This window comes from Triturus cristatus, chromosome 1_2, assembly GCF_964204655.1.
Source record: "Triturus cristatus chromosome 1_2, aTriCri1.1, whole genome shotgun sequence".
In the NCBI taxonomy this organism is placed as follows: domain Eukaryota; kingdom Metazoa; phylum Chordata; class Amphibia; order Caudata; family Salamandridae; genus Triturus; species Triturus cristatus.
This window is the reverse complement of record NC_140580.1, coordinates 265,811,352-265,827,094: the sequence shown is the minus strand read 5'-3', so window position 1 is coordinate 265,827,094 and position 15,743 is coordinate 265,811,352.

Sequence of the window (15,743 nt, the reverse complement as noted above, 5' to 3'; positions counted from 1 at the left end):
GTGGAGCTGGGGGCCTTGTGGACTGCGCTGCTGGGAGCGGTAGGCCTGCCCTCGGCCCGCGGGTCGGCGGGTGGCTGCTCTCTGCCCCTGCCCTCGACATCGCCTGCGCGACCCGGCGTGGCCGCTAATACTGCACAATTGTCCAAGATAGGCCTTGAAGCCCCGTTGTGGGCTTCACTGTGAGCTTTGCTTGGAGGAGGCCGGTGGAGGAGGGCCGTCGCCTGGCTTCAAGTTGTGTGGCTCGGTCCGTGTGCCGGCGGACGGTGCGGCAGCGGTAGTGGGGGGTTCTGCCTCATTCATCTGAGGGGCGATCCCTGACTCTGTGAGCCCCTCACCCCCTTCTGCAGTCTGAGGGGTTGTATTCCCTGTGATGGACTCTGGCTTACGCGTGGGCTGCTTCATGTGGTGACTATGGGGAGACCTGGGATCGGCGGAGCAGCGGACGACCTAGACTGACTAGTGGAGGCCTGCCCCAGCTGTAGCCAGCACGCAAGGTGCTATTCTGGTGGTGGGGAGCGGAGACAAGCGTGGGGATCCGCCCCTCTTTCTGTGTGCCTCCTTTTGAGGCCTGGGCTCCCGTCTTCCCTTGCTAGACAGATCATACAAGAGGGGCTGCAGGCTTGCGGTTCGCTGCCTGGGTTCCACGATCTGGACACGCCACAGTTAGGCTCAAACTGTATTGCCTCCCGTAGTTCATCACTGTCAGCCCCCTCTCTTCCGCGCCAGCCCGGGTTGCCCTGCTGGGTCGGTCTCCTAACCATCTCTGACATCTCTTACTGCTGCCCTGCTTTGGTTGCGCTCGGCCGTGCATAGACCCCTGCCTGTGGCGCCATTTCTTCCTCCAGGAGTAGAAAGGACAAACCCTTTAAGAATCTCCTGCAAAAATCGTCCAGCCACTCTGCTTCTCAGTCGGAATCCAAGTCGCCGCAACTCGATGACGATGATGCGCCAGCAACCAAAGCTTTTATGGTCGAGCTGTTCATGGCCATAAAGGGGGACATTATGGATCTCCGCTTCCCGCTTTCTTCAGACCTAAGAGAAGTTCGGCGTGATGTGGACGCCATAGGGGAGCGGGTGGCGGCCCTGGAAGAACACGACTTAGGAAGAGAAGACGATCTCCACCAGCTCCAGCAGGATGTGATTCGCCTTAAGGAACAGAATCTTGATCTCCAGGCCCACGCTGAGGACTTGGAAAACCGTTCCAGGCGTAATAACATCAGAATCCGGGCAGTTCCTTGGAAAGGAGAAGGCGATAACCTCCGTGCTTACGTCTGTGATCTCTTTCACCAGATCTTGGGTGAAGACGGGGATCAGGAAATACAGATGGATCGTGTTCATCGTGTAGGTCTGCCACGTGGTGCTAAAGCTCCCCCACCGGACATACTTGTCTGTGTCCACTATTTCCAACTTAAGGAGCGAATCCTTCGTAAAGCCCGAGATCCCAACCCAGTGCAATTCCCGGGGGCATCAGCCCACACTTTACCAAGACTTGGCGGCTTCCACTCTGGTCAAACGTAGGGACTTTAAACCCATTGCTAATCATCTTCGGGAACAAGGTATCCCCTACTCATGGGGCCATCCGTTTTGCCTCATCTTCAAGCACCACGGCAAACTCCTGCAGATTGGCTCTTTGGAGGCCGCTTATTACATATTTGGGTTGGAGCAGCCCCCCCCTCTACCTGGGAACAACGGGTCTCCTTCGTGGTGGCGCAAGCGCCCCTCCGAGTGGCAGCGTCCACTAGAATGCTGGAGAGAGAGGCGGCCCTTACATCAGTGGTACAGGTGACGGATAATGCAGTTGTCCCTTGATCTTCAAAAGTTTGGCATCCAGTTGGGCTTATCTATCGGCGCCGGAGGAGGGGTGCAGTCTGATGAGGAGCATTGTCATCACTCCCTTTTATATAGTGGGCTTGCTCTGTACCCCGTACGTGACTCGATCTAGGATGGCGCCATGTCCTTATATCTGACTTACGAGACAGATTGTTGTCACTACATTAGACTCTCAGGTTTCATTCTTTCTTATGTTTTGTTGTATTATTTGTTACGGAAGTGGGTTTTGTGGGATTTTTGGGGTTGTTTTGGGGCTCCGCATCAGTTCTCCGGCAGGCATGGCAGGTACCTGGTCCAAGGAAATTGACTCATACTGGTCCTAGTACTGTTGGGTTTGGGCAGCTAGCTGTCTTTTTTTTCCTCCCTTAGATACTATGGGTAGGGATTTAAAAATTGTAAGCTTGAATGTCAGGGGGTTAAACAACCCGGTTAAACGCTCTGCAATACTTTCTCTCTTAGAAAACGCTGAGGGTGATGTATGTCTGCTTCAGGAAACTCATCTGTTATCCAAAGATACTAAGCGGATGAAGGATAAACGCTTCCCGCTGCAAATGTGGTCCTCAGGTTCGGCTAAGTAAAATGGGGTTGCAATCCTTTTTAGCGTGCGCTTACACTGCAAAGTACTCTCTACTGTGGTAGATATCAAAGGCAGGTTCCTGGCTGTCCGCATACAATGGATACAATGGGAGGACACACAAATGATGGTAGGCTCTTGATGTGCCTCGAACGAATGACAAGAACCCTTCCTGCGCCTAGCCCTCTCTGAAGTTCTTGCCTGTCCAGATGCAGCACTGTTAGTGGGAGGGGACCTGAATGTAGTGATGGACCCAGGGAGGGATAGATCAGAGCAGCGTTCACATCAGACAGGAGCACTGTCGCAGGGAGGGAAGCAATAGTTGATTGAGTGTGGATTGAGCGATGTGTGGCGCACCCAGCACCCCAATGAGCGCGACTACACTTACTACTCCGCAGCGCACAAAACCTATGCACGCTTAGATCACTTTTTGGCCACCCCCTCTCTCCTCTCACACTTACACGCAGCAGATATCACTCCCCGTTCCCTGTCGGACCATGCCCTCATCTCAGTGCTGCTCACATCCCATGGCAGGCATTCACCACCGCAGGGCTGGCGCCTCCGTGATCCCCTTCTGCAATCGGAGGGAGTCACTACTCAAATTCGGAATACTATAGTACACTACCACGCAGACAACGACCAAGAGTGAACTCCTCTTGCGGCGGTATGGGAAGCTTTGAAACTAGTAGTGCAGGGCGAATTCATCGCGATCGCAGCATCCTTTGCGTGGTTACGCAAAGAAAAGCGTGCAGAGTTGGAGAGGGAGGTGGGAGCCCTCGAAGCAGTGCACAAGTGGACCGGAGCCCGAGAGTTTGGAGGGAATTGGAACCAAGGCGACGCATGCTGAAACACTTAGACTTGGACAGGGCAGAGCATGCCCTCCTGCGTCTACGACATAAGTTTTATCTCAGCGGGGACAAGGGAGGGAAGATGTTGCCACATAGGCTACGGGCGCGAACACAGATGTCAGCTATCCAATCCATCCGGTATCTAAAAGCGGAGGAGCATACCAACGACACCCTTATTGTTGACACCTTTCGCCAGTTCTACCAATGCCTTTACATAGGGGGGGGGGGATACTCGCCCACAGGGCACGGAGGAATATTTAAATTCTTGCGATATTACTCCTCTGTTTAAATCATCGCCTGACACTTTAGATGCCGCCATTTGCATAGAGGAGGTCATCTCAGCGATAGCACGATTGAAAGTGACCAAATCCCCGGGTCCGGACGGCTTCTCAGCACTGTTTTATAAAACCTTTAGCGTGGAGCTGGCTCCCCTTTTAACAAGACTTTTTAACTCCTTCCTCGATACTGGGGAGGTGACTCCCTCAATGTCAGAGGCAGCAATTGCAGTTATTCTTAAACCTGGAAAGGATCCTAAGGAATGCGCGTCGTACCGGCCAATTTCCCTCCTTAACATCAACGCGAAGCTTTTCGCAAGTATATTGGCAGCGCGACTTAGCCCCTTGATGGATGGCCTTATTGACCCCGACCAGTCTGGCTTTATTCCGATGCGGCAAGGAGGGGACAATACCAAGCGACTCCTCCACCTCATAGACTTAATACATCGGTCTCGCACTCAGGCCTTTTTGCTTTCAATCGACGCGGAGAAGGCCTTTGACCGCGTCGACTGGGAATCTCTATTCGCAGTCTTACATGCTTTTGGGTTCGGTGATAACTTTGTCCGATGGGTCCAGTGTCTCTATGCAGCCCCTAAGGCGGCAGTGCGAGTGAACGGGTGTAAATTGGCCCCCATTTCCAGAGGAACGCGGCAGGGGTGTCCCTTGTCCCCGCTGCTCTTCCCGCTCTATATGGAGCCTTTTGCCCAATGCATTCGATCGAACCCTGACATTGTAGGTATCAAATTCGGCGCTGACACACACAAAATTAGTATGTATGCGGACAATGTCATTCTGTCGCTCACACAACCCCATTCCACATTGCGGCACCTGTTGAGAGAACTTCTTGTCTTTGGAAGTGTCTCAGGGTTCAAAGTTAACTTTTCGAAATCGCAAATTCTCAACATCTCTATTCGTGAAGTTGAGGTCCAGGACCTGCAACAGGATTTTGCCTTCCAATGGGTGCACGCCGACTTTACATTGGAAGTTCAGCTGACCTCGTCTATTGCTCAAACAACTGTCCTCAATTATAAATTACTGGTGGATCAAACGACCAAAGCATTGTCTGATTGGTCCCGCCTCAACCTAGCATGGTACGGGAGGTTAGCGGCAGTGAAAATTACTGTGCTCCCGCGTATCCTTTACTTGTTTCAAATGCTCCCTGTGAGTCCACCCCCAGGTACCCTTCGGAAATTACAGGGGCTCCTTAACAAATTTTTGTGGGATAATAAAAAAAACACGGCTTGCATTATCACTAGTCACCTCGCCGAAAGCTGATGGCGGGATGGGCTTCCCGCTAGTGGGCGCTTATTACCAAGCATCTTGTCTCCGCTACATCACGGAGTGGAACAGGCCCTTGTCCAGCAAACACTGGAACTTTATGGACCAAACAGTGGCTGGCTGTAATATCTGGCGCAAACTCTGGCTTCCGCGCAAACACAGAGTGTGGGGCCTATACTCCTCTCCGGTTACATCACCAACTCTTAAGGTTTGGGATCAGCTAGCACGCCAGAGGGGTTGGACTACGTTCCCCTCCCCTATGACCCCTATCATGGACAACCCCGATTTCCCACCTGGCTGCGCGTCCCCAGTCTTCCACCGTTAGAGAGAGGAGGGTTGTAAAAGGGTGGGCTCTCTTTTTGATCTAGATGGCTTGGTCCCCTTCCCTCAACTGCGTAAGGATTATTATGATCGGCTAGAGTCGGACGCTTTCCGTTACTCACAGCTTGCACACTGGGTGACCCAACCCTCCAATTTTGCTTTTATGTCCCACCCCTTGACTACCTTTGAAAAGTGGCTGGTCTGCAAAAAGGATGACCGTAAGCTCATATCTGAGCTTTACGCGATGATCATTGCACGCCCCAAGAAGCAACGTACAAAGGCGCAGGTCCGTTGAGAGACTGAATTAGGGCAACCTTTCACGCAAAAAGAATGGGAACACATCTTTTACTGGGCACACCACACTGCTTCCAACTCCGCGGGTGCGGAATCTGCCTATAAAGTAGTCACTTTTTCGTACTATACCCCAGCACGCATCAAATCATGGGATGGAACTAAGTCAGACCTCGGCTGGCGGGGGTGTGGTCTTACTGGCACCTTGGTACATTTACAGTGGCACTGTCCGAAACTAGTGCGGTATTGGACAACAGTTCTCGATGACCTTGATAGTGCATTTCGGATTACATTCCCACGAGCACCTGAACACACGTTACTGGGACTCCCCCATTCTAAGTCCTTCCCTTTACGGTCGCTGAGGGGTAAGCAGATAGCCCTAGCATTGCTTGCGGCGAGGCAGGTTCTACTGGCACACTCGGGTTCCTCGGTTAAACAGAAGGATCTCCCTAATTCAATTAAGGCCCTAGAGGAGGGAGAGAACACAGCAAAATGAAGTAGAAACCTCTAAGCCGGCCTATATACTTTTTATATTGATCTATTTAGATTCTGCATACCCAGTCAAAATGTCATAGATAAGTTACATTACGTTTACACTAAGACCATATCAAACAATTTTGGTTTTTGAACAACAAACAATTTCTTTATATCTTTTGTTGTGTTTTATAATTTACACATAACTTAAGAAAAAAGAAAACATTTTTTTACATTTGTGAATTTTGATGCAAACAAATTGCACATTTAGTATAAAAAAGATAGAACAACATCCTAGACATCTGTGATATGTACAAAAAACATTTACTAGTCACTCATACTTGCATTCATACAATAAAAAGTGGAAGGGAGATGTAGAAGAGAGAAAGAAATAGAACTCTTGGATTGGTCAGATTTCTCAGACAAACAGAGTGAAAAGATTGTCAGTTTTCTCTGTGTTAGAAGTAATGTCGCGGTCGTGTTGGAAATAATGTCGCGGTCTATCGCGGTCAACGCGCGTTTCAGTGGGAAAACCACCTTCTTCAGGACCAACTGCTGAGTATTAGAAAATGAGGTACACGTGGATGATGTCTGGGTGTCTGTAGAGTAAACAAAGGAAATGACATTGACAAACGGACGGGGATGCAAATACTTTTAAAGGAGATTACTTCCTATTAGTCTAAGAGCATGCTCATCATGCTTCATAAATGTGTATGGAATGTAGCTGCAAAGGTCATGCACTTTAGAGAAGGATACAAGACATCAACCAACTCATGTGAAACCCATTGGTGTTGTGAGGATGAGGTTTAAAAAGGTTTAAGTGCACATGGGGAGACTCCAGATATAAGGTGCCAAGAGAGAGCATGCAATCCTCGAAGAATACATCTTTTGGTAGCTACCTTATGGATCATCAGGCAAAAGGCATGAGACCCGCTATAAAAAGCGTCTGTCATGCAGTGCAAGACGATAAAAATTTTCTGAAAGAGAAAAGGGTTCGAGTTATATAACCCACTCTGGTAAGGAATTAGGAGTGGCTGTATCTGATATAAGTGCCATAATACCTTGACAAATTAAAATATGGAGATACGTTTTCAATCCGAAGTTAGTGTAATTATCTCCAAATGTATTGTAAAGACGACTACGGCAATCCTGTAAAGACAAGTAAACTCATTATCAAACCTACTCAATTAGTCAATTTAAAAGGGTCATTGAGTGCCGGATGTTTGAATACCTTGTCAGAGCAAGGGTTGGTTTTAGCAAGTAATGCCAGGCAAATGTCTTGATAGCGTGCCTCTCTGTGTATATATATTTAATACCATTCATATAGGTTGGATAGATGCATCCGGTCCCGGCATGTCTCTGTAGAGAGAAAAGAGAAAATATCCATGTATCCCCAAAGAAATGCGGTGGGGAAGTAATTGGATGTTTGGCTAACTAGTTTTCATTGATGTATTAAATGGCAGATGAGCATGCTAACCTGATGGCCGAAAGCTTCCGCGACTCTAGATATTATCTAGCTTTCTAATATGTTGTTCCTGCTGTTAACGAGACAATAAATATACAAAGACCCTTCAGATAACCGAATACAGCGATACTAAGCGTGCATCTCTCTTAGTAGTGAATCTTGAGATGATGGAGTGACTGCGAGCAATTTTAATCAACAAGGTTATATAATGCGGTAGAACCACATAGACATAGTTGGCCCGTAATTTCACTAGAAAAAGTGCGAACAGTAATTAAAGGATCTGAAAAGAGCCGGGATAATTCTACACAGGAACCGGTTAACGCATACCTCTTTCCGCCGTGGAGCTTCTTTGCCGAACAGTCGAAAAGCGGAAATGAAAACTTGACGTGCTTAAACGCGTTCATGGGCTCGCGAGATTACGGACCCATGAACAATGTTTAAGGTGCATCTACATCTATTTACTGGGCGCCATCTTGGAAAGGAGTAGTAATATTCTATATTTAATAGTAATGATCTTTAACTGTTAAGAAGTGCACAGTTCGTCTGAATCTAGTAAATGCGAAGAGCATGGTTAACGCATGGAAATATTTAACATGCATGGGCCGAGCGCCCTAATAGAGAATAATATTTAATGATTATCGTATGTAATCTGATGTACTAAATTTGGCATTACAGCATTAATGAATAGAGCTGAAAAAAGGATGTCGCAAACTTGATATTATGAAGTGAAAAAAAGACAATTGCCATGATTTTAAATACACGGTGTCTATGGCACAGTAATCGCCATATTGAAATGGTGTGAAAGTCATTGATATTATCATATGAGATCAATAAAGATCCTATTTTCGCAAAAACCCCTGTGGTGGTAAGAGGAAAGTCATAGTGCTGGCTATAACTATAATGCTGTGGTCAGCCATGATGTGGAGATAGTAAGCGTATGTAATATATACCTTGGCTGGTATGGGGGTGACAGGGCAAGGATGTAACTGAGTCTGTAGTAGCATGTCATTATGTGATGATCCAAATTATCTCCTCATTAAGGCCCCTGCGGACTGTATCACAATGGAAGATCCAGAAGGTCTCCCTATTTTTCCGTAGCTTATTCATGTCTTGTCCTAGTCTGGGGTTTACTTTTTCTAGGATCAACCATTTTAGATCATTTTCTCCATGATTGTATTGAAGAAAATGTTTGACCATAGGTGCATGTTCTTTACGAGTTCTAATGGCCGATTTGTGCTCTGAGAGTCTAATACGGAATTCCCGGCCAGTTTCACCGATGTAGCCTAGGCCGCAAGGGCAAAGGATGAGATAAATGACATTATTGCTTCTGCAATTTGTGTGGCTTTTAAGCCTACCACCTCTGGTGCCATATGTCCAAGTCTCTGTTGTAATAGCTGTTGTGCATGCATGGCATGTGCCACATCTATGGTTGCCTAAAATTGGAGGCAGTCCATCAATAGTTCTTTGTTCAGCTAAGATGTTGATGTGTCGCATTCTACTGTGGACTAGCTTGTCCCGTAAGTTAGCATTTCTTCTGAAAGCCACTATGGGTTTTGCGAGGGATTTACCACTCTCATTCGTGTTAAGAATTTTCCAGTTTTTATTTAATATTTGCTGGACTTTCTGATTGTAATTAGAATGATTAACCACACATACTAATCTTTCCATGGGATTTTTTTCTTTTCCTGAGATGAGACTGTCACGGTTATAATACTTAGCTCTTCTCATAGATTGTTTAATGAGGCGTTTGGGATAGCCCCTAAGTAGGAGCCTTTTCTTTAGATCTTCAGCATGTGTGTTATAATCCTGTATGTTGGTACAATTACGTCTAATTCTAAGGAATTCCCCGAAGGGGATTGAGTCCTTCTGGCAAGAAGGATGGAAGCTAGCATGTTGCAAAATGGTGTTCTTTGCTGTGGGCTTACGATAGAGACTAACTTCAATATTTCCATTGCCGCTTTTTATCCAGATATCTAGAAATTCCACCTTTTCTGATGAGTAATGTACAGTGAATTTTAAATTATATCCACTGTGATTTAGCCATTCAATGAATTGTTTAAGCTCGTCTACAGTTCCTGTCCAGATAAAAAAAATGTCGTCTATGAATCTATGCCAGGTGTTGATATTTTCATGGAAGGGGGCCATTTCGTTATAGATGTGTTTTAACTCAAACTCCCCCATGTATATATTGGCTACACTCGGTGCGCATGAAGCACCCATGCTTGTACCTTGTATTTGTTTATATAGCTTATCTTTGAATTCAAAGTAGTTGTGGTGGAGTACTATGTCTAAACATTCCAAGATAAAAGCATTGGGTCTATCGCCCTGTGTTCTGTTGAGAAGAGCTGCCACTGCCTCTAGGGCGCGATCTTGAGGTATATTAGTATATAGAGATTCTATATCTAATGTCACCAAGAGTTGGCTATCTTTGTTAAAGGGCATGTGTTCCACAGTAGAAATCATATGGCCTGTGTCCTTGATGTACGACCGATATAATTTGGTAAGGGGACAAAGAAATGAGTCTACATATTGTGAAAGCGGTTCCGTGTGCGAGTTGATAGACGATATAATGGGACGCAATGGGGGATCATGTATGTCTTTATGGGTTTTTGGGACACCATATAGCGTAGACGTGACCGCATTGTTTTTGTTTAGAAAAATCAGTTCTTTTTGACAAATGTAGCCATCATTGAAGGCTTTAGATGTACTGGTTTCTATTCTGGTTTGAAGTTCTTTTAAAACAGATCTGCGGGCTGGTTGGTAATGTTCTGGGATGCTGAGCATATTTTCCACTTTTTGTGAGTAGGAGTCACTGTCCAGGATGACAATTCCCCCTGCTTTGTCACTAGGTTTAATTATAATGGAGTTGTTTTTTCCTAGGTCTTTTAGGGCTGTGATTTCTGACTTCGTAAGGTTCGGAGTTGGTTTGCGAACAAATTTTGTGACTCTTTCTAGTTCTTTAATCACTGTTTTCTCAAATATAGCGACCTCAGGTCCCACCATTTCCAAGGTGGGTGTAAAACTCCATCGGAACTAAGTCTGACATATATTTTTGTAGGCGAATTTTCCTAAAGAAGGAAAAAAGGTCTTTATTCAAAGTAAAAATATCTGGATAGGTACTGGGGACAAAGGAGAGGCCTTTACTGAGGAGCGTGCTTTCCGCAGTGGTTAATTGGTGTCTTGAGAGATTGAAAATAGGTATACTTTCTCTCTCTATAGCGTTGCCTGTTATGACTTCCAATATTGTTGATTTATCTTTCTCATATATGGTTGCGGATGTACTTGCTCCATCTGATGATAATTGTTCCTGCCTCGTCTTTGAAATCTGGCTCGTCCCCTGCCTCTGCCCTGTTCTAAAAAAGAGGGGTGACCATATTGTTGGTGATTGTGTATAGATCCCCTACGATTTCTAGGATTATATTCGTACTCATCATTTAAGAACGGGCTATCATGGTCCGAATCTGAAGAGTTGGTATCTGAAAAAGTAACTATTTTTTGTCTCTTATTGGAATGCATATTCAACTGTCCTGCTTCCCCTTCTTCCTGTTGGAAAAAGTTACTCTGCAGGTAAGGATAGATTTTTTCTTGGGAAAACCACCTTATATCTTTTTTTAGTTTTTCTGTTTTTTTCTTTAAAAGGTAGTCTTCAAACTCTTGAAGTTCTTGGTTCATGTTTGTAAGTTTGTATTTTCCTTCTTCTACACTGGTGTTGGTTTTCAGTTTCTCTTCTAATTCTATGATTTCTTGGTTGAGGACTATTATCATTTCCTTAACTGTTTCAATGATCAGTATCATCCAGTCCCTGGAGCAGCGGTTCGCTGAAGATCTAAAGAAAAGGCTCCTACTTAGGGGCTATCCCAAACGCCTCATTAAACAATCTATGAGAAGAGCTAAGTATTATAACCGTGACAGTCTCATCTCAGGAAAAGAAAAAAATCCCATGGAAAGATTAGTATGTGTGGTTAATCATTCTAATTACAATCAGAAAGTCCAGCAAATATTAAATAAAAACTGGAAAATTCTTAACACGAATGAGAGTGGTAAATCCCTCGCAAAACCCATAGTGGCTTTCAGAAGAAATGCTAACTTACGGGACAAGCTAGTCCACAGTAGAATGCGACACATCAACATCTTAGCTGAACAAAGAACTATTGATGGACTGCCTCCAATTTTAGGCAACCATAGATGTGGCACATGCCATGCATGCACAACAGCGATTACAACAGAGACTTGGACATATGGCACCAGAGGTGGTAGGCTTAAAAGCCACACAAATTGCAGAAGCAATAATGTCATTTATATCATCCTCTGCCCTTGCGGCCTAGGCTACATCGGTGAAACTGGCCGGGAATTCCGTATTAGACTCTCAGAGCACAAATCGGCCATTAGAACTCGTAAAGAACATGCACCTATGGTCAAACATTTTCTTCAATACAATCATGGAGAAAATGATCTAAAATGGTTGATCCTAGAAAAAGTAAACCCCAGACTAGGACAAGACATGAATAAGCTACGGAAAAATAGGGAGACCTTCTGGATCTTCCATTGTGATAGAGTCCGCAGGGGCCTTAATGAGGAGATAATTTGGATCATCACATAATGACATGCTACTACAGACTCAGTTACATCCTTGCCCTGTCACCCCCATACCAGCCAAGGTATATATTACATACGCTTACTATCTCCACATCATGGCTGACCACAGCATTATAGTTATAGCCAGCACTATGACTTTCCTCTTACCACCACAGGGGTTTTTGCGAAAATAGGATCTTTATTGATCTCATATGATAATATCAATGACTTTCACACCATTTCAATATGGCGATTACTGTGCCATAGACACCGTGTATTTAAAATCATGGCAATTGTCTTTTTTTCACTTCATAATATCAAGTTTGCGACATCCTTTTTTCAGCTCTATTCATTAATGCTGTAATGCCAAATTTAGTACATCAGATTACATACGATAATCATTAAATATTATTCTCTATTAGGGCGCTCGGCCCATGCATGTTAAATATTTCCATGCATTAACCATGCTCTTCGCATTTACTAGATTCAGACGAACTGTGCACTTCTTAACAGTTAAAGATCATTACTATTAAATATAGAATATTACTACTCCTTTCCAAGATGGCGCCCAGTAAATAGATGTAGATGCACCTTAAACATTGTTCATGGGTCCGTAATCTCACGAGCCCATGAACGCGTTTAAGCACGTCAAGTTTTCATTTCCGCTTTTCGACTGTTCGGCAAAGAAGCTCCACGGCGGAAAGAGGTATGCGTTAACTGGTTCCTGTGTAGAATTACCCCGGCTCTTTTCAGATCCTTTAATTACTGTTCGCACTTTTTCTAGTGAAATTACGGGCCAACTATGTCTATGTGGTTCTACCGCATTATATAACCTTGTTGATTGCTCGCAGTCACTCCATCATCTCAAGATTCACTACTAAGAGAGATGCACGCTTAGTATCGCTGTATTCGGCTATCTGAAGGGTCTTTGTATATTTATTGTCTCGTTAACAGCAGGAACAACATATTAGAAAGCTAGATAATATCTAGAGTCGCGGAAGCTTTCGGCCATCAGGTTAGCATGCTCATCTGCCATTTAATACATCAATGAAAACTAGTTAGCCAAACATCCAATTACTTCCCCACCGCATTTCTTTGGGGATACATGGATATTTTCTCTTTTCTCTCTACAGAGACATGCCGGGACCGGATGCATCTATCCAACCTATATGAATGGTATTAAATATATATACACAGAGAGGCACGCTATCAAGACATTTGCCTGGCATTACTTGCTAAAACCAACCCTTGCTCTGACAAGGTATTCAAACATCCGGCACTCAATGACCCTTTTAAATTGACTAATTGAGTAGGTTTGATAATGAGTTTACTTGTCTTTACAGGATTGCGTAGTCGTCTTTACAATACATTTGGAGATAATTACACTAACTTCGGATTGAAAACGTATCTCCATATTTTAATTTGTCAAGGAATTATGGCACTTATATCAGATACAGCCACTCCTAATTCCTTACCAGAGTGGGTTATATAACTCGAACCCTTTTCTCTTTCAGAAAAATTTTATCGTCTTGCACTGCATGACAGACGCTTTTTATAGCGGGTCTCATGCCTTTTGCCTGATGATCCATAACGTAGCTACCAAAAGATGTATTCTTCGAGGATTGCATGCTCTCTCTTGGCACCTTATATCTGGAGTCCCCCCATGTGCACTTAAACCTTTTTAAACCTCATCCTCACAACACCAATGGGTTTCACATGAGTTGGTTGATGTCTTGTATCCTTCTCTAAAGTGCATGACCTTTGCAGCTACATTCCATACACATTTATGAAGCATGATGAGCATGCTCTTAGACTAATAGGAAGTAATCTCCTTTAAAAGTATTTGCATCCCCGTCCGTTTGTCAATGTCATTTCCTTTGTTTACTCTACAGACACCCAGACATCATCCACGTGTACCTCATTTTCTAATACTCAGCAGTTGGTCCTGAAGAAGGTGGTTTTCCCACTGAAACGCGCGTTGACCGCGATAGACCGCGACATTATTTCCAACACGACCGCGACATTACTTCTAACACAGAGAAAACTGACAATCTTTTCACTCTGTTTGTCTGAGAAATCTGACCAATCCAAGAGTTCTATTTCTTTCTCTCTTCTACATCTCCCTTCCACTTTTTATTGTATGAATGCAAGTATGAGTGACTAGTAAATGTTTTTTGTACATATCACAGATGTCTAGGATGTTGTTCTATCTTTTTTATACTAAATGTGCAATTTGTTTGCATCAAAATTCACAAATGTAAAAAAATGTTTTCTTTTTTCTTAAGTTATGTGTAAATTATAAAACACAACAAAAGATATAATAAAAATTGTTTGTTGTTTAAAAACCAAAATTGTTTGATATGGTCTTAGTGTAAACGTAATGTAACTTATCTATGACATTTTGACTGGGTATGCAGAATCTAAATAGATCAATATAAAAAGTATATAGGCCGGCTTAGAGGTTTCTACTTCATTTTACTTCATTACACTGGGGTTCCTCGACAACCCCAGACCCTCAAGATTGGATTCAAAGGCTCTGCCGGCGCCTTGATGTAGGCAGCTAAGTTGTGTATAATGATTTTCTACCACGCAATAAAACATGATTGATTCCAAAACAAGAATTCAGCAGCTCCATTTTCTGCTACTCCCATGACACACTGTGTGCTTTGAAGGAAATAACTCTGTTTTCCAAAATCTGGGCTCCTTTCATTTATGTGGGATCCTTTAGAAGTTGGGATTTTTCCACATAAAAAAATACATTACTTTCGGATTCCCTCCATGCAGTGAGTGATCTGAGCAAAACACAATAGCCTCTGAAACAAGCATTTGCAATGCAATAGGTCTTGCAATTAAGCGAGTTTGAGCTATTGACATTGCAAATAACAATGCCTTTTATTTTTATTTTTAAAACATAAATAAAAGGAATTGTCATTTACAATGCCAATAGCTTAATCTCGCGTAAATGCGAGACCTATTGCATTGCAAATGCTTGTTTATTTTACCCTGGCTGTTCGAGGACGGGTGGGCAGAGAAGGAAAAGGACTGTCTTTTCCTTCTTGCCCAGATCAGACAAGGGCAGTCTCCACTTATGCGCTGCCGCTGGCAGCTGTTCTCTCCCCCTTATTCCCTGTCTTTCTGTCTTGCTCCTCACTTAGTGACAACGCTGACTCTTACCCTCTATTTTCTCAATTCCTTCATTAGTTCCCTTGTGAAATAGATCCAAAAAAGAAAGCCACTATTGCTGGGAATCTTGTCTTTTTCAGACACTTTTGAATTCCAAAGTGCAGCCTCGAGACAGAGAGAAAAAAAGGTTTAAACTATAGATAAGGGGGCGTGGCCAAGATGACGGCGTGAACGGACGTGTCGCTCCAGAGCTCCTGCAGACAGCCTGCGATAGCACCAGCTTTTTAGCCGTATAAGCAGACATCGGCCCCAGCACCGGGGCTAGTGGACTAGTGACGCTTGTGGGGCACCGGCAGCTACGGACTTAGAATGCCCGCCTTAAAGGCGTAAAGAAAATAGAGGCGGCAGTGACTCGCCGGTGGGCCTCATCGGGACGGCCTGGGGCCTGCTGACAGGGCCGGTGAACTCCGGGTGCTGTTGCAGCGAGGCTTGGCGGTGACCAGGTGTAGAGCCCGGCGTTGGAGACCCCTGCCCAGCAAGGCGGCGATTACAGGCGACGGAGTCGAGGTGGGAGCCTAGCTGTGGCTGATAGAAGAGAGGCGGTGCGGCGAAGGTTGCGGTCTGCCATTTTGGGAGTGGGCCCGTGCCGTCCAGCTTTCCGCAAAGCCGGTGGAGAACCGGTCAGCATC